Genomic DNA, 21,867 nt, shown 5'->3' on the forward strand with positions numbered 1-21,867 from the left:
AATTATTCTATATCTCGGAAACTGTGAGTGCTATGTAGACAAAACCAGCATGGGATTGTAGATATTATTATTGGCTTTCAAATGAATAAATCCGATTGCGAATCGGTTAAGTCGTTTCCGAGAAAAACGAAAATTACATATTCCAACCTAAAATTATTCTATATCTCGGAAACTGTGAGTGCTATGTAGACAAAACCAGTATGGAATTGTAGATATTATTATTGGCTTTCAAACGAATCAATCCAATTGCAAATCGGTTAAGTCTTTTCCGAGAAAAACGAAAATTACCTATTTCATCTGCACCATTCACTTCCAGAATGAACCAACAAAAAATGATTGTATATCTCGGAAACTGTGTGTGCTAGGTGGACAAAACCAGTATGGAATTGTAGATATTATTATTGGCTTCCAAATGAATAAATCCGATTGCGAATCGGTTAAGTCGTTTCCGAGAAAAACGAAAATTACATATTCCATCCGCACAAGTCACTTCCAGAATGACCCAACCTAAAATTATTCTATATCTCGGAAACCGTGAGTGCTCTGTAGACAAAACCAGCATGGAATTGTAGATATTTTTATTGGCTTTCAAACGAATAAATCCGATTGCAAATCGGTTAAGTCGTTTCCGAGAAAAACGAAAATTACCTATTCCATCCACACAAGTCACTTCCAGGATGACCCAACATAAAATTATTCTATATCTCGGAAACTGTGAGTGCTATGTAGACAAAACCAGCATGGAATTGTAGATATTATTATTGGCTTTCAAATGAATAAATCCGATTACGAATCGGTTAAGTCGTTTCCGAGAAAAACGAAAATTATATATTCCATCCGCACAAGTCACTTCCAGAATGACCCAACTTAAAATTATTCTTTATCTTGGAAACTGTGAGTGCAATGTAGACAAAACCATTATGGAATTGTAGATATTATTATTGGCTTTCAAACGAATTAATCCGATTGCAAATCGGTTAAGTCGTTGCCGAGAAAAACGAAAATTACATATTCCATCCGCACAAGTCACTTCCAGAATGACCCAACCTAAAATTATTCTATATCTCGGAAACTGTGAGTGCTATGTAGACAAAACCAGTATGGAATTGTAAATATTATTATTGGCTTTCAAACAAATTAATCCGATTGCGAATCGGTTAAGTCGTTTCCGAGAAAAACGAAAATTACATATTCCATCCGCACAAGTCACTTCCAGGATGACCCAACCTAAAATTATTCTATATCTCGGAAACTGTGAGTGCTATGTAGACAAAACCAGCATGGGATTGTAGATATTATTATTGGCTTTCAAACGAATTAATCCAATTGCAAATCGGTTAAGTCGTTTCCGAGAAAAACGAAAATTACATATTCCAAAACCATTACGGAATTGTAGATATTATTATTGGCTTTCAAATGAATAAATCCGATTGCGAATCGGTTAAGTCCTTTCCGAGGAAAACGAAAATTTCATATTCCATTCGCACAAGTCACTTCCAGAATGACCCAACCTAAAATTTTTCTATATCTCGGAAACTGTGAGTGCTATGTAGACAAAACCAGTATGGAATTGTAGATATTATTATTGGCTTTCAAACGAATCAATCCAATTGCAAATCGGTTAAGTCTTTTCCGAGAAAAACGAAAATTACCTATTTCATCTGCACCATTCACTTCCAGAATGACCCAGCATAAAATTATTCTATATCTCGGAAACTGTGAGTGCTATGTAGACAAAACCAGTATGGAATTGTAGATATTATTATTGGCTTTCAAATGAATAAATCCGATTGCGAATCGGTTAAGTCGTTTCCGAGAAAAACGAAAATTACATATTCCATCCGCACAAGTAACTTCCAGGATGACCCAACATAAAATTATTCTATATCTCGGAAACTGTGAGTGCTATGTAGACAAAACCAGCATGGAATTGTAGATATTATTATTGGCTTTCAAATGAATAAATCCGATTGCGAATCGGTTGAGTCGTTTCCGAGGAAAACGAAAATTTCATATTCCATTCGCACAAGTCACTTCCAGAATGACCCAACCTAAAATTATTCTATATCTCGGAAACTGTGAGTGCTATGTAGACAAAACCAGTATGGAATTGTAGATATTATTATTGGCTTTCAAACGAATCAATCCAATTGCAAATCGGTTAAGTCGTTTCCGAGAAAAACGAAAATTACCTATTTCATCTGCACCATTCACTTCCAGAATGACCCAGCATAAAATTATTCTATATCTCGGAAACTGTGACTGGCAAGTAGACGAAACCAGTATGGAATTGTATATATTATTATTGGCTTTCAAACGAATCAATACGATTGCAAATCGGTTAAGTCCTTTCCGAGGGAAACGAAAATTTCATATTCCATTCGCACAAGTCACTTCCAGAATGACCCAACCTAAAATTATTCTATATCTCGGAAACTGTGATTGCTATGTAGACAAAACAAGCATGGAATTGTAGATATTATTATTGGCTTTCAAACGAATCAATCCAATTGCAAATCGGTTAAGTCGTTTCCGAGAAAAACGAAGATTACATATTCCATCCGCACAAGTCACTTCCAGGATGACCCAACATAAAATTATTCTTTATCTCGGAAACTGTGAGTGCTATGTAGACAAAACCAGCATGGAATTGTTGATATTAATATTGGCTTTCAAATGAATAAATCCGATTGCGAATCGGTTAAGTCGTTTCCGAGAAAAACCAAAATTTCATATTCCATCCGCACAAGTCACTTCCAGAATGACCCAACCTAAAATTATTCTATATCTCGGAAACTGTGAGTGCAATGTAGACAAACCCATTATGGAATTGTAGATATTATTATTGGCTTTCAAATGAATAAATCCGATAGCGAATCGGTAAAGTCGTTTCCGAGGAAAACGAAAATTTCATATTCCATTCGCACAAGTCACTTCCAGAATGACCCAACCTAAAATTATTCTATTTCTCGGAAACTGTGAGTGCTAGGTAGACAAAACTAGTATGGAATTGTAGATATTATTATTGGCTTTCAACCGAATCAATCCAATTGCAAATCGGTTAAGTCGTTTCCGAGAAAAACGCAAATTACCTATTTCATCTGCACCATTCACTTCCAGAATGACCCAGCATAAAATTATTCTATATCTCGGAAACTGTGACTGCCAAGTAGACAAAACCAGTATGGAATTGTAGATATTATTATTGGCTTTCAAACGAATCAATACGATTGCAAATCGGTTAAGTCCTTTCCGAGGAAAACGAAAATTTCATATTCCATTCGCACAAGTCACTTTCAGAATGACCCAACATAAAATTATTCTGTATCTCGGAAACTGTGAGTGCTATGTAGACAAAATCAGTATGGAGTTGTAGATATTATTATTGGCTTTGAAATGAATAAATCCGATTGCGAATCGGTTAAGTCGTTTCCGAGAAAAACGAAAATTACATATTCCATCCGCACAAGTCACTTCCAGAATGACCCAACATAAAATTATTCTATATCTCGAGAACTGTGAGTGCTCTGTAGACAAAACCAGTATGGAATTGTAGATATTATTATTGGCTTTCAAACGAATCAATCCAATTGCAAATCGGTTAAGTCCTTTCCGAGAAAAACGAAAATTACCTATTTCATCTACACCATTCACTTCCAGAATGAACCAACATAAAATTATTCTATATCTCGGAAACTGTGAGTGCTATGTAGACAAAACCAGTATGGAATTGTAAATATTATTATTGGCTTTCAAATGAATCAATCCGATTGCGAATCGGTTAAGTCGTTTCCGAGAAAAGCGAAAATTACATATTCCATCCGCACAAGTCACTTCCAGAATGACCCAACCTAAAATTATTCTATATCTCGGTAACTGTGAGTGCTATGTAGGCAAAACCAGTATGAAATTGTAGATATTATTATTGGCTTTCAAATGAATAAATCCGATTGCGAATCCGTTAAGTCGTTTCCGAGAAAAACGAAAATTACATATTCCATCCGCACAAGTCACTTCCAGAATGACCCAACCTAAAATTATTCTATATCTTGGAAACTGTGAGTGCTCTGTAGACAAAACTAGTATGGAATTGTAGATATTATTATTGGCTTTCAAACGAATCAATCCAATTGCAAATCGGTTAAGTCGTTTCCGAGAAAACGAAAATTTCATATTCCATCCGCACAAGTCACTTCCAGAATGACCCAACCTAAAATTATACTATATCTCGGAAACTGTGAGTGCTATTTAGATAAAACTAGTATGGAATTGTAGATATTATTATTGGCTTTCAAACAAATTAATCCGAATGCGAATCGGTTAAGTCGTTTCCGAGAAACACGAAAATTACGTATTCCCTCCGCACAAGTCACTTCCAGAATGACCCAACCTAGAATTATCCTATATCTCGGAAACTGTGAGTGCTATGTAGACAAAACCAGTATGGAATTGTAGATATTATTATTGGCTTTCAAATGAAAAAATCCGATTGCGAATCGGTTAAGTCGTTTCCGAAAAAAACGAAAATTACATATTCCATCCGCACAAGTCACTTCCAGAATGACCCAACCTAAAATTATTCTATATCTCGGAAACTGTGAGTGCTATGTAGACCAAACCAGTATGGAATTGTAAATATTATTATTGGCTTTCAAACAAATTAATCCGATTGCGAATCGGTTAAGTCGTTTCCGATAAAAACGAAAATTACATATTCCATCCGCACAAGTCACTTCCAGGATGACCCAACTTAAAATTATTCTATATCTCGGAAACTGTGAGTGCTATGTAGACATAACCAATATGGAATTGTAGACACTATTATTGGCTTTCAACTGAATCAATCCGATTGTAAATCGGTTAAGTCCTTTCCGAGAAAAACGAAATTTACCTATTTCATCTACACCATTCACTTCCAGAATGAACCAACATAAAATTATTCTATATCTCGGAAACTGTGAGTGCTATGTAGACAAAACCAGTATGGAATTGTAAATATTATTATTGGCTTTCAAGTGAATCAGTCCGATTGCAAATCGTTTAAGTCGTTTCCGAGAAAAACGAAAATTACATATTCCAACCGCACAAGTCACAAGCCAGAATGAACCAACATAAAATTATTCTATATCTCGGAAACTGTGAGTGCTAGGTAGACAAAACTAGTATGGAATTGTAGATATTATTATTGGCTTTCAAATGAATCAATCCGATTGCAAATCGGTCAAGTCGTTTCCGAGAAAAACGAAAATTACATATTTCATCCGCACAAGTCACTTCCAGAATGAACCAACATAAAATTATTCTATATCTCGGAAACTGTGAGTGCTAGGTAGACATAACCAATATGGAATTGTAGACACTATTATTGGCTTTCAACTGAATCAATCCGATTGCAAATCGGTTAAGTCCTTTCCGAGGGAAACGAAAATTTCATATTCCATTCGCACAAGTCACTTCCAGAATGACCCAACCTACAAATATTCTATATCTCGGAAACTGTGAGTGCTAGGTAGACAAAACCAGTACGGAATTGTATATATTGTTATTGGCTTTCATACAAATCAATCCGATTGCAAATCGGTTAAGTCGTTTCCGAGAAAAACGAAAATTACATATTCCATCCGCACAAATCACTTCCAGAATGACCCAACATAAAATTATTCTATATCTCGAAACTGTGAGTGCTAGGTAGACAAAACCAGTATGGTATTGTAGATTTTATTATTGTTTTTCAAATGAATCAATGCGATTGCAAATCGGTTAAGTCGTTTCCGAGAAAAACGAAAATTACATATTTCATCCGCACAAGTCACTTCCAGAATGAACCAACATAAAATTATTCTATATCTCGAAACCTGTGAGTGCTAGGTAGACATAACCAATATGGAATTGTAGATATTATTATTGGCTTTCAAATGAATCAGTCCGATTGCAAATCGGTTAAGTCGTTTCCGAGAAAAACGAAAATTACATATTCCATCCGCACAAGTCACTTCCAGAATGACCCTACCTAAAATTATACTATATCTCGGAAACTGTGAGTGCTATGTAGATAAAACTAGTATGGAATTGTAGATATTATTATTGGCTTTCAAGCAAATTAATCCGAATGCGAATCGGTTAAGTCGTTTCCGAGAAAACGAAAATTTCATATTCCATCCGCACAAGTCACTTCCAGAATGACCCAACCTAAAATTATACTATATCTCGGAAACTGTGAGTGCTATGTAGACAAAACTAGTATGGAATTGTAGATATTATTATTGGCTTTCAAATGAAAAAATCCGATTGCGAATCGGTTAAGTCGTTTCCGAGAAAAACGAAAATTACATATTCCATCCGCACAAGTCACTTCCAGAATGACCCAACCTAAAATTATTCTATATCTCGGAAACTGTGAGTGCTCTGTAGACAAAACTAGTATGGAATTGTAGATATTATTATTGGCTTTCAAACGAATCAATCCAATTGCAAATCGGTTAAGTCGTTTCCGAGAAAACGAAAATTTCATATTCCATCCGCACAAGACACTTCCAGAATGACCCAACCTAAAATTATACTATATCTCGGAAACTGTGAGTGCTATGTAGACAAAACTAGTATGGAATTGTAGATATTATTATTGGCTTTCAAATGAAAAAATCCGATTGCGAATCGGTTAAGTCGTTTCCGAGAAAAACGAAAATTACATATTCCATCCGCACAAGTCACTTCCAGAATGACCCAACCTAAAATTATTCTATATCTCGGAAACTGTGAGTGCTATGTAGACAAAACCAGTATGGAATTGTAAATATTATTATTGGCTTTCAAACAAATTAATCCGATTGCGAATCGGTTAAGTCGTTTCCGAGAAAAACGAAAATTACATATTCCATCCGCACAAGTCACTTCCAGGATGACCCAACTTAAAATTATTCTATATCTCGGAAACTGTGAGTGCTATGTAGACAAAACCAGCATGGGATTGTAGATATTATTATTGGCTTTCAAATGAATAAATCCGATTGCGAATCGGTTAAGTCGTTTCCGAGAAAAACGAAAATTACATATTCCATCCGCACAAGTCACTTCCAGGATGACCCAACATATAATTATTCTATATCTCGGAAACTGTGAGTGCTATGTAGACAAAACCAGCACGGAATTGTAGATATTATTATTGGCTTTCAAATGAATAAATCCGATTGCGAATCGGTTAAGTCGTTTCCGAGAAAAACGAAAATTACATATTCCATCCGCACAAGTCACTTCCAGAATGACCCAACTTAAAATTATTCTTTATCTCGGAAACTGTGAGTGCTATGTAGACAAAACTAGTATGGAATTGTAGATATTATTATTGGCTTTCAAACAAATTAATCCGATTGCGAATCGGTTAAGTCGTTTCCGAGGAAAACGAAAATTACATATTCCATCCGCACAAGTCACTTCCAGAATGACCCAACCTAAAATTATTCTATATCTCGGAAACTGTGAGTACTATGTAGACAAAACCAGTATGGATTTGTAAATATTATTATTGGCTTTCAAATGAATAAATCCGATTGCGAATCGGTTAAGTCGTTTACGAGAAAAGCGAAAATTACATATTCCATCCGCACAAGTCACTTCCAGAATGACCCAACCTAAAATTATTCTATATCTCGAGAACTGTGAGTGCTCTGTAGACAAAACCAGTATAGAATTGTAGATATTATTATTGGCTTTCAAACGAATCAATCCAATTGCAAATCGGTTAAGTCCTTTCCGAGAAAAACGAAAATTACCTATTTCATCTGCACCATTCTCTTCCAGAATGAACCAACATAAAATTATTCTATATCTCGGAAACTGTGAGTGCTATGTAGACAAAACCAGTATGGAATTGTAAATATTATTATTGGCTTTCAAATGAATCAATCCGATAGCGAATCGGTTAAGTCGTTTCCGAGAAAAGCGAAAATTACATATTCCATCCGCACAAGTCACTTCCAGAATGACCCAACCTAAAATTATTCTATATCTCGGTAACTGTGAGTGCTATGTAGGCAAAACCAGTATGAAATTGTAGATATTATTATTGGCTTTCAAATGAATAAATCCGATTGCGAATCCGTTAAGTCGTTTCCGAGAAAAACGAAAATTACATATTCCATCCGCACAAGTCACTTGCAGAATGACCCAACCTAAAATTATTCTATATCTCGGAAACTGTGAGTGCTCTGTAGACAAAACAAGTATGGAATTGTAGATATTATTATTGGCTTTCAAACGAATCAATCCAATTGCAAATCGGTTAAGTCGTTTCCGAGAAAACGAAAATTTCATATTCCATCCGCACAAGTCACTTCCAGAATGACCCAACCTAAAATTATACTATATCTCGGAAACTGTGAGTGCTATGTAGATAAAACTAGTATGGAATTGTAGATATTATTATTGGCTTTCAAACAAATTAATCCGAATGCGAATCGGTTAAGTCGTTTCCGAGAAACACGAAAATTACGTATTCCATCCGCACAAGTCACTTCCAGAATGACCCAACCTAGAATTATCCTATATCTCGGAAACTGTGAGTGCTATGTAGACAAAACCAGTATGGAATTGTAGATATTATTATTGGCTTTCAAATGAAAAAATCCGATTGCGAATCGGTGAAGTCGTTTCCGAAAAAAACGAAAATTACATATTCCATCCGCACAAGTCACTTCCAGAATGACCCAACCTAAAATTATTCTATATCTCGGAAACTGTGAGTGCTATGTAGACAAAACCAGTATGGAATTATAAATATTATTATTGGCTTTCAAACAAATTAATCCGATTGCGAATCGGTTAAGTCGTTTCCGAGAAAAACGAAAAGTACATATTCCATCCGCACAAGTCACTTCCAGGATGACCCAACTTAAAATTATTCTATATCTCGGAAACTGTGAGTGCTATGTAGACAAAACCGAGGGAAACGAGGGAAACGAAAATTTCATATTCCATTCGCACAAGTCACTTCCAGAATGACCCAACCTAAAATTATTCTATATCTCGGAAACTGTGAGTGCTCTGTAGACAAAACTAGTATGGAATTGTAGATATTATTATTGGCTTTCAAATGAATCAATCCGATTGCAAATCGGTCAAGTCGTTTCCGAGAAAAACGAAAATTACATATTTCATCCGCACAAGTCACTTCCAGAATGAACCAACATAAAATTATTCTATATCTCGGAAACTGTGAGTGCTAGGTAGACATAACCAATATGGAATTGTAGACACTATTATTGGCTTTCAACTGAATCAATCCGATTGCAAATCGGTTAAGTCCTTTCCGAGGGAAACGAAAATTTCATATTCCATTCGCACAAGTCACTTCCAGAATGACCCAACCTACAAATATTCTATATCTCGGAAACTGTGAGTGCTAGGTAGACAAAACCAGTACGGAATTGTATATATTGTTATTGGCTTTCATACAAATCAATCCGATTGCAAATCGGTTAAGTCGTTTCCGAGAAAAACGAAAATTACATATTCCATCCGCACAAATCACTTCCAGAATGACCCAACATAAAATTATTCTATATCTCGAAACTGTGAGTGCTAGGTAGACAAAACCAGTATGGTATTGTAGATTTTATTATTGGTTTTCAAATGAATCAATGCGATTGCAAATCGGTTAAGTCGTTTCCGAGAAAAACGAAAATTACATATTTCATCCGCACAAGTCACTTCCAGAATGAACCAACATAAAATTATTCTATATCTCGAAACCTGTGAGTGCTAGGTAGACATAACCAATATGGAATTGTAGATATTATTATTGGCTTTCAAATGAATCAGTCCGATTGCAAATCGGTTAAGTCGTTTCCGAGAAAAACGAAAATTACATATTCCATCCGCACAAGTCACTTCCAGAATGACCCTACCTAAAATTATACTATATCTCGGAAACTGTGAGTGCTATGTAGATAAAACTAGTATGGAATTGTAGATATTATTATTGGCTTTCAAGCAAATTAATCCGAATGCGAATCGGTTAAGTCGTTTCCGAGAAAACGAAAATTTCATATTCCATCCGCACAAGTCACTTCCAGAATGACCCAACCTAAAATTATACTATATCTCGGAAACTGTGAGTGCTATGTAGACAAAACTAGTATGGAATTGTAGATATTATTATTGGCTTTCAAATGAAAAAATCCGATTGCGAATCGGTTAAGTCGTTTCCGAGAAAAACGAAAATTACATATTCCATCCGCACAAGTCACTTCCAGAATGACCCAACCTAAAATTATTCTATATCTCGGAAACTGTGAGTGCTCTGTAGACAAAACAAGTATGGAATTGTAGATATTATTATTGGCTTTCAAACGAATCAATCCAATTGCAAATCGGTTAAGTCGTTTCCGAGAAAACGAAAATTTCATATTCCATCCGCACAAGTCACTTCCAGAATGACCCAACCTAAAATTATACTATATCTCGGAAACTGTGAGTGCTATGTAGATAAAACTAGTATGGAATTGTAGATATTATTATTGGCTTTCAAGCAAATTAATCCGAATGCGAATCGGTTAAGTCGTTTCCGAGAAAACGAAAATTTCATATTCCATCCGCACAAGTCACTTCCAGAATGACCCAACCTAAAATTATACTATATCTCGGAAACTGTGAGTGCTATGTAGACAAAACTAGTATGGAATTGTAGATATTATTATTGGCTTTCAAATGAAAAAATCCGATTGCGAATCGGTTAAGTCGTTTCCGAGAAAAACGAAAATTACATATTCCATCCGCACAAGTCACTTCCAGAATGACCCAACCTAAAATTATTCTATATCTCGGAAACTGTGAGTGCTATGTAGACAAAACCAGTATGGAATTGTAAATATTATTATTGGCTTTCAAACAAATTAATCCGATTGCGAATCGGTTAAGTCGTTTCCGAGAAAAACGAAAATTACATATTCCATCCGCACAAGTCACTTCCAGGATGACCCAACTTAAAATTATTCTATATCTCGGAAACTGTGAGTGCTATGTAGACAAAACCAGCATGGGATTGTAGATATTATTATTGGCTTTCAAATGAATAAATCCGATTGCGAATCGGTTAAGTCGTTTCCGAGAAAAACGAAAATTACATATTCCATCCGCACAAGTCACTTCCAGGATGACCCAACATATAATTATTCTATATCTCGGAAACTGTGAGTGCTATGTAGACAAAACCAGCACGGAATTGTAGATATTATTATTGGCTTTCAAATGAATAAATCCGATTGCGAATCGGTTAAGTCGTTTCCGAGAAAAACGAAAATTACATATTCCATCCGCACAAGTCACTTCCAGAATGACCCAACTTAAAATTATTCTTTATCTCGGAAACTGTGAGTGCTATGTAGACAAAACTAGTATGGAATTGTAGATATTATTATTGGCTTTCAAACAAATTAATCCGATTGCGAATCGGTTAAGTCGTTTCCGAGGAAAACGAAAATTACATATTCCATCCGCACAAGTCACTTCCAGAATGACCCAACCTAAAATTATTCTATATCTCGGAAACTGTGAGTACTATGTAGACAAAACCAGTATGGATTTGTAAATATTATTATTGGCTTTCAAATGAATAAATCCGATTGCGAATCGGTTAAGTCGTTTACGAGAAAAGCGAAAATTACATATTCCATCCGCACAAGTCACTTCCAGAATGACCCAACCTAAAATTATTCTATATCTCGAGAACTGTGAGTGCTCTGTAGACAAAACCAGTATAGAATTGTAGATATTATTATTGGCTTTCAAACGAATCAATCCAATTGCAAATCGGTTAAGTCCTTTCCGAGAAAAACGAAAATTACCTATTTCATCTGCACCATTCTCTTCCAGAATGAACCAACATAAAATTATTCTATATCTCGGAAACTGTGAGTGCTATGTAGACAAAACCAGTATGGAATTGTAAATATTATTATTGGCTTTCAAATGAATCAATCCGATAGCGAATCGGTTAAGTCGTTTCCGAGAAAAGCGAAAATTACATATTCCATCCGCACAAGTCACTTCCAGAATGACCCAACCTAAAATTATTCTATATCTCGGTAACTGTGAGTGCTATGTAGGCAAAACCAGTATGAAATTGTAGATATTATTATTGGCTTTCAAATGAATAAATCCGATTGCGAATCCGTTAAGTCGTTTCCGAGAAAAACGAAAATTACATATTCCATCCGCACAAGTCACTTCCAGAATGACCCAACCTAAAATTATTCTATATCTCGGAAACTGTGAGTGCTCTGTAGACAAAACAAGTATGGAATTGTAGATATTATTATTGGCTTTCAAACGAATCAATCCAATTGCAAATCGGTTAAGTCGTTTCCGAGAAAACGAAAATTTCATATTCCATCCGCACAAGTCACTTCCAGAATGACCCAACCTAAAATTATACTATATCTCGGAAACTGTGAGTGCTATGTAGATAAAACTAGTATGGAATTGTAGATATTATTATTGGCTTTCAAACAAATTAATCCGAATGCGAATCGGTTAAGTCGTTTCCGAGAAACACGAAAATTACGTATTCCATCCGCACAAGTCACTTCCAGAATGACCCAACCTAGAATTATCCTATATCTCGGAAACTGTGAGTGCTATGTAGACAAAACCAGTATGGAATTGTAGATATTATTATTGGCTTTCAAATGAAAAAATCCGATTGCGAATCGGTTAAGTCGTTTCCGAAAAAAACGAAAATTACATATTCCATCCGCACAAGTCACTTCCAGAATGACCCAACCTAAAATTATTCTATATCTCGGAAACTGTGAGTGCTATGTAGACAAAACCAGTATGGAATTATAAATATTATTATTGGCTTTCAAACAAATTAATCCGATTGCGAATCGGTTAAGTCGTTTCCGAGAAAAACGAAAAGTACATATTCCATCCGCACAAGTCACTTCCAGGATGACCCAACTTAAAATTATTCTATATCTCGGAAACTGTGAGTGCTATGTAGACAAAACCGAGGGAAACGAGGGAAACGAAAATTTCATATTCCATTCGCACAAGTCACTTCCAGAATGACCCAACCTAAAATTATTCTATATCTCGGAAACTGTGAGTGCTCTGTAGACAAAACTAGTATGGAATTGTAGATATTATTATTGGCTTTCAAACGAATCAATCCAATTGCAAATCGGTTAAGTCGTTTCCGAGAAAAACGAAAATTACATATTCCATCCGCACAAGTCACTTCCAGAATGACCTAACCTAAAATTATTCTATATCTCGGAAACTGTGAGTGCTATGTAGACAAAACCAGTATGGAATTGTAAATATTATTATTGGCTTTCAAACAAATTAATCCGATTGCGAATCGGTTAAGTCGTTTCCGAGAAAAACGAAAATTACATATTCCATCCGCACAAGTCACTTCCAGGATGACCCAACTTAAAATTAGTCTATATCTCGGAAACTGTGAGTGCTATGTAGACAAAACCAGCATGGGATTGTAGATATTATTATTGGCTTTCAAATGAATAAATCCGATTGCGAATCGGTTAAGTCGTTTCCGAGAAAAACGAAAATTACATATTCCATCCGCACAAGTCACTTCCAGGATGACCCAACATAAAATTATTCTATATTTCGGAAACTGTGAGTGCTATGTAGACAAAACCAGCACGGAATTGTAGATATTATTATTGGCTTTCAAATGAATAAATCCGATTGCGAATCGGTTAAGTCGTTTCCGAGAAAAACGAAAATTACATATTCCATCCGCACAAGTCACTTCCAGAATGACCCAACTTAAAATTATTCTATATCTCGGAAACTGTGAGTGCTATGTAGACAAAACCAGCATGGGATTGTAGATATTATTATTGGCTTTCAAATGAATAAATCCGATTACGAATGGGTTAAGTCGTTTCCGAGGAAAACGAAAATTTCATATTCCATTCGCACAAGTCACTTCCAGAATGACCCAACCTAAAATTATTCTATATCTCGGAAACTGTGAGTGCTATGTAGACAAAACCAGTATGGAATTGTAGATATTATTATTGGCTTTCAAATGAATAAATCCGATTGCGAATCGGTTAAGTCGTTTCCGAGAAAAACGAAAATTACCTATTTCATCTGCACCATTCACTTCCAGAATGACCCAGCATAAAATTATTCTATATCTCGGAAACTGTGACTGGCAAGTAGACAAACCCAGTATGGAATTGTAGATATTATTATAGGCTTTCAAACGAATCAATCCGATTGCAAATTGGTTAAGTCCTTTCCGAGGGAAACGAAAATTTCATATTCCATTCGCACAAGTCACTTCCAGGATGACCCAACATAAAATTATTCTATATCTCGGAAACTGTGTGTGCTATGTAGACAAAACCAGTATGGAATTGTTGATATTATTATTGGCTTTCAAATGAATAAATCCGATTGCGAATCGGTTAAGTCGTTTCCGAGAAAAACGAAAATTTCATATTCCATCCGCACAAGTCACTTCCAGAATGACCCAAATTAAAAATATTCTTTATCTCGGAAACTGTGAGTGCAATGTAGACAAAACCATTATGGAATTGTAGCTATTATTATTGGCTTTCAAACGAATCAATCCAATTGCAAATCGGTTAAGTCGTTTCCGAGAAAAAAGAAAATTACCTATTTCATCTGCACCATTCACTTCCAGAATGACCCAGCATAAAATTATTCTATATCTCGGAAACTGTGACTGCCAAGTAGACAAACCCAGTATGGAATTGTAGATATTATTATTGGCTTTCAAACTAATCAATACGATTGCAAATCGGTTAAGTCCTTTCCGAGGAAAACGAAAATTTCATATTCCATTCTCACAAGTCACTTTCAGAATGACCCAACATAAAATTATTCTATATCTCGGAAACTGTGAGTGCTATGTAGACAAAATCAGTATGGAGTTGTAGATATTATTATTGGCTTTCAAATGAATAAATCCGATTGGCTTTCAAACGAATCAATCCAATTGCAAATCGGTTAAGTCGTTTCCGAGAAAACGAAAATTTCATATTCCATCCGCACAAGTCACTTCCAGAATGACCCAACCTAAAATTATACTATATCTCGGAAACTGTGAGTGCTATGTAGATAAAACTAGTATGGAATTGTAGATATTATTATTGGCTTTCAAACAAATTAATCCGAATGCGAATCGGTTAAGTCGTTTCCGAGAAACACGAAAATTACGTATTCCATCCGCACAAGTCACTTCCAGAATGACCCAACCTAGAATTATCCTATATCTCGGAAACTGTGAGTGCTATGTAGACAAAACCAGTATGGAATTGTAGATATTATTATTGGCTTTCAAATGAAAAAATCCGATTGCGAATCGGTTAAGTCGTTTCCGAAAAAAACGAAAATTACATATTCCATCCGCACAAGTCACTTCCAGAATGACCCAACCTAAAATTATTCTATATCTCGGAAACTGTGAGTGCTATGTAGACAAAACCAGTATGGAATTATAAATATTATTATTGGCTTTCAAACAAATTAATCCGATTGCGAATCGGTTAAGTCGTTTCCGAGAAAAACGAAAAGTACATATTCCATCCGCACAAGTCACTTCCAGGATGACCCAACTTAAAATTATTCTATATCTCGGAAACTGTGAGTGCTATGTAGACAAAACCGAGGGAAACGAGGGAAACGAAAATTTCATATTCCATTCGCACAAGTCACTTCCAGAATGACCCAACCTAAAATTATTCTATATCTCGGAAACTGTGAGTGCTCTGTAGACAAAACTAGTATGGAATTGTAGATATTATTATTGGCTTTCAAACGAATCAATCCAATTGCAAATCGGTTAAGTCGTTTCCGAGAAAAACGAAAATTACATATTCCATCCGCACAAGTCACTTCCAGAATGACCTAACCTAAAATTATTCTATATCTCGGAAACTGTGAGTGCTATGTAGACAAAACCAGTATGGAATTGTAAATATTATTATTGGCTTTCAAACAAATTAATCCGATTGCGAATCGGTTAAGTCGTTTCCGAGAAAAACGAAAATTACATATTCCATCCGCACAAGTCACTTCCAGGATGACCCAACTTAAAATTAGTCTATATCTCGGAAACTGTGAGTGCTATGTAGACAAAACCAGCATGGGATTGTAGATATTATTATTGGCTTTCAAATGAATAAATCCGATTGCGAATCGGTTAAGTCGTTTCCGAGAAAAACGAAAATTACATATTCCATCCGCACAAGTCACTTCCAGGATGACCCAACATAAAATTATTCTATATTTCGGAAACTGTGAGTGCTATGTAGACAAAACCAGCACGGAATTGTAGATATTATTATTGGCTTTCAAATGAATAAATCCGATTGCGAATCGGTTAAGTCGTTTCCGAGAAAAACGAAAATTACATATTCCATCCGCACAAGTCACTTCCAGAATGACCCAACTTAAAATTATTCTATATCTCGGAAACTGTGAGTGCTATGTAGACAAAACCAGCATGGGATTGTAGATATTATTATTGGCTTTCAAATGAATAAATCCGATTACGAATGGGTTAAGTCGTTTCCGAGGAAAACGAAAATTTCATATTCCATTCGCACAAGTCACTTCCAGAATGACCCAACCTAAAATTATTCTATATCTCGGAAACTGTGAGTGCTATGTAGACAAAACCAGTATGGAATTGTAGATATTATTATTGGCTTTCAAATGAATAAATCCGATTGCGAATCGGTTAAGTCGTTTCCGAGAAAAACGAAAATTACCTATTTCATCTGCACCATTCACTTCCAGAATGACCCAGCATAAAATTATTCTATATCTCGGAAACTGTGACTGGCAAGTAGACAAACCCAGTATGGAATTGTAGATATTATTATAGGCTTTCAAACGAATCAATCCGATTGCAAATTGGTTAAGTCCTTTCCGAGGGAAACGAAAATTTCATATTCCATTCGCACAAGTCACTTCCAGGATGACCCAACATAAAATTATTCTATATCTCGGAAACTGTGTGTGCTATGTAGACAAAACCAGTATGGAATTGTTGATATTATTATTGGCTTTCAAATGAATAAATCCGATTGCGAATCGGTTAAGTCGTTTCCGAGAAAAACGAAAATTTCATATTCCATCCGCACAAGTCACTTCCAGAATGACCCAAATTAAAAATATTCTTTATCTCGGAAACTGTGAGTGCAATGTAGACAAAACCATTATGGAATTGTAGCTATTATTATTGGCTTTCAAACGAATCAATCCAATTGCAAATCGGTTAAGTCGTTTCCGAGAAAAAAGAAAATTACCTATTTCATCTGCACCATTCACTTCCAGAATGACCCAGCATAAAATTATTCTATATCTCGGAAACTGTGACTGCCAAGTAGACAAACCCAGTATGGAATTGTAGATATTATTATTGGCTTTCAAACTAATCAATACGATTGCAAATCGGTTAAGTCCTTTCCGAGGAAAACGAAAATTTCATATTCCATTCTCACAAGTCACTTTCAGAATGACCCAACATAAAATTATTCTATATCTCGGAAACTGTGAGTGCTATGTAGACAAAATCAGTATGGAGTTGTAGATATTATTATTGGCTTTCAAATGAATAAATCCGATTGCGAATTGGTTAAGTCGTTTCCGAGAAAAACGAAAATTACATATTCCATCCGCACAAGTCACTTCCAGAATGACCCAACCTAAAATTATTCTATATCTCGAGAACTGTGAGTGCTCTGTAGACAAAACCAGTATGGAATTGTAGATATTATTATTGGCTTTCAAACGAATCAATCCAATTGCAAATCGGTTAAGTCGTTTCCGAGAAAAACGAAAATTACCTATTTCATATGCACCATTCACTTCCAGAATGAACCAACATAAAATTATACTATATCTCGGAAACTGTGAGTGCTATGTAGACAAAACTAGTATGGAATTGTAGATATTATTATTGGCTTTCAAACAAATCAATCCGATTGCGAATCGGTTAAGTCGTTTCCGAGGAAAACGAAAATTACATATTCCATCCGCACAAGTCACTTCCAGAATGAACCAACCTAAAATTATTCTATATCTCGGAAACTGTGAGTGCTATGTAGACAAAACCGAGGGAAACGAAAATTTCATATTCCATTCGCACAAGTCACTTCCAGAATGACCCAACTAGTATGGAATTGTAGACAAAACTAGTATGGAATTGTAGATATTATTATTGGCTTTCAAACGAATCAATCCAATTGCAAATCGGTTAAGTCGTTTCCGAGAAAACGAAAATTTCATATTCCATCCGCACAAGTCACTTCCAGAATGACCCAACCTAAAATTATACTATATCTCGGAAACTGTGAGTGCTATGTAGACAAAACTAGTATGGAATTGTAGATATTATTATTGGCTTTTAAATGAAAAAATCCGATTGCGAATCGGTTAAGTCGTTTCCGAGAAAAACGAAAATTACATATTCCATCCGCACAAGTCACTTCCAGAATGACCCAACCAAAAATTATTCTATATCTCGGAAACTGTGAGTGCTCTGTAGACAAAACCAGTATGGAATTGTAAATATTATTATTGGCTTTCAAACAAATTAATCCGATTGCGAATCGGTTAAGTCGTTTCCGAGAAAAACGAAAATTACATATTCCATCCGCACAAGTCACTTCCAGGATGACCCAACTTAAAATTATTCTATATCTCGGAAACTGTGAGTGCTATGTAGACAAAACCAGAATGGGATTGTAGATATTATTATTGGCTTTCAAATGAATAAATCCGATTGCGAATCGGTTAAGTCGTTTCCGAGAAAAACGAAAATTACATATTCCATCCGCACAAGTCACTTCCAGGATGAACCAACATAAAATTATTCTATATCTCGGAAACTGTGAGTGCTATGTAGACAAAACCAGCACGGAATTGTAGATATTATTATTGGCTTTCAAATGAATAAATCCGATTGCGAATCGGTTAAGTCGTTTCCGAGAAAAACGAAAATTACATATTCCATCCGCACAAGTCAGTTCCAGAATGACCCAACTTAAAATTATTCTATATCTCGGAAACTGTGATTGCAATGTGGACAAAACCATTATGGAATTGTAGATATTATTATTGGCTTTCAAATGAATAAATCCGATTCCGAATGGGTTAAGTCGTTTCCGAGGAAAACGAAAATTTCATATTCCATTCGCACAAGTCACTTCCAGAATGACCCAACCTAAAATTATTCTATATCTCGGAAACTGTGAATGCTATGTAGACAAAACCAGTATGGAATTGTAGATATTATTATTGGCTTTCAAATGAATAAATCCGATTGCGAATCGGTTAAGTCGTTTCCGAGAAAAACGAAAATTACCTATTTCATCTGCACCATTCACTTCCAGAATGACCCAGCATAAAATTATTCTATATCTCGGAAACTGTGACTGGCAAGTAGACAAACCCAGTATGGAATTGTAGATATTATTATAGGCTTTCAAACGAATCAATCCGATTGCAAATCGGTTAAGTCCTTTCCGAGGGAAACGAAAATTTCATATTTCATTCGCACAAGTCACTTCCAGAATGACCCAACCTAAAATTATTCTATATCTCGGAAACTGTGAGTGATATGTAGACAAAACCAGCATGGAATTGTAGATATTATTATTGGCTTTCAAACGAATCAATCCAATTGCAAATCGGTTAAGTCGTTTCCGAGAAAAACGAAAATTACATATTCCATCCGCACAAGTCACTTCCAGGATGACCCAACATAAAATTATTCTATATCTCGGAAACTGTGAGCGCTAGGTAGACAAAACCGGTATGGAATTGTAGATATTATTATTGGCTTTCAAATGAATCAATCCAATTGCAAATCGGTTAAGTCGTTTCCAAGAAAAACGAAAATTACATATTCCATCCGCACAAGTCACTTCCAGGATGACCCAACATAAAATTATTCTATATCTCGGAAACTGTGTGTGCTATGTAGACAAAACCAGCATGGAATTGTTGATATTATTAATGGCTTTCAAATGAATAAATCCGATTGCGAATCGGTTAAGTCGTTTCCGAGAAAAACGAAAATTTCATATTCCATCCGCACAAGTCACTTCCAGAATGACCCAAATTAAAATTATTCTTTATCTCGGAAACTGAGAGTGCAATGTAGACAAAACCATTATGGAATTGTAGATATTATTATTGGCTTTCAAACGAATCAATCCAATTGCAAATCGGTTAAGTCGTTTCCGAGAAAAACGAAAATTACCTATTTCATCTGCACCATTCACTTCCAGAATGACCCAGCATAAAATTATTCTATATCTCGGAAACTGTGACTGCCAAGTAGACAAACCCAGTATGGAATTGTAGATATTATTATTGGCTTTCAAACTAATCACTACGATTGCAAATCGGTTAAGTCCTTTCCGAGGAAAACGAAAATTTCATATTCCATTCTCACAAGTCACTTTCAGAATGACCCAACATAAAATTATTCTATATCTCGGAAACTGTGAGTGCTATGTAGACAAAATCAGTATGGAGTTGTAGATATTATTATTGGCTTTCAAATGAATAAATCCGATTGCGAATCGGTTAAGTCGTTTCCGAGAAAAACGAAAATTACATATTCCATCCGCACAAGTCACTTCCAGAATGACCCAACCTAAAATTATTCTATATCTCGAGAACTGTGAGTGCTCTGTAGACAAAACCAGTATGGAATTGTAGATATTATTATTGGCTTTCAAACGAATCAATCCAATTGCAAATCGGTTAAGTCGTTTCCGAGAAAAACGAAAATTACCTATTTCATCTGCACCATTCACTTCCAGAATGAACCAACATAAAATTATACTATATCTCGGAAACTGTGAGTGCTATGTAGACAAAACTAGTATGGAATTGTAGATATTATTATTGGCTTTCAAACAAATTAATCCGATTGCGAATCGGTTAAGTCGTTTCCGAGAAAAGCGAAAATTACATATTCCATCCGCACAAGTCACTTCCAGAATGACCCAACCTAAAATTATTCTATATCTCGGAAACTGTGAGTGCTCTGTAGACAAAACTAGTATGGAATTGTAGATATTATTATTGGCTTTCAAACGAATCAATCCAATTGCAAATCGGTTAAGTCGTTTCCGAGAAAACGAAAATTTCATATTCCATCCGCACAAGTCACTTCCAGAATGACCCAACCTAAAATTATACTATATCTCGGAAACTGTGAGTGCTATGTAGACAAAACTAGTATGGAATTGTAGATATTATTATTGGCTTTCAAACAAATTAATCCGATTGCGAATCGGTTAAGTCGTTTCCGAGAAAAACGAAAATTACATATTCCATCCGCACAAGTCACTTCCAGAATGACCCAACCTAAAATTATTCTATATCTCGGAAACTGTGAGTGCTCTGTAGACAAAACTAGTATGGAATTGTAGATATTATTATTGGCTTTCAAACGAATCAATCCAATTGCAAATCGGTTAAGTCGTTTCCGAGAAAACGAAAATTTCATATTCCATCCGCACAAGTCACTTCCAGAATGAACCAACATAAAATTATACTATATCTCGGAAACTGTGAGTGCTATGTAGACAAAACTAGTATGGAATTGTAGATATTATTATTGGCTTTCAAACAAATTAATCCGATTGCGAATCGGTTAAGTCGTTTCCGAGAAAAACGAAAATTACATATTCCATCCGCACAAGTCACTTCCAGAATGACCCAACCTAAAATTATTCTATATCTCGGAAACTGTAAGTGCTATGTAGACAAAACCAGTATGGAATTGTAGATATTATTATTGGCTTTCAAATGAATAAATCCGATTGCGAATCGGTTAAG

The sequence above is a fragment of the Stomoxys calcitrans genome, chromosome 1 (assembly GCF_963082655.1).
Source record: "Stomoxys calcitrans chromosome 1, idStoCalc2.1, whole genome shotgun sequence".
NCBI classification, from domain to species: Eukaryota; Metazoa; Arthropoda; class Insecta; order Diptera; family Muscidae; genus Stomoxys; species Stomoxys calcitrans.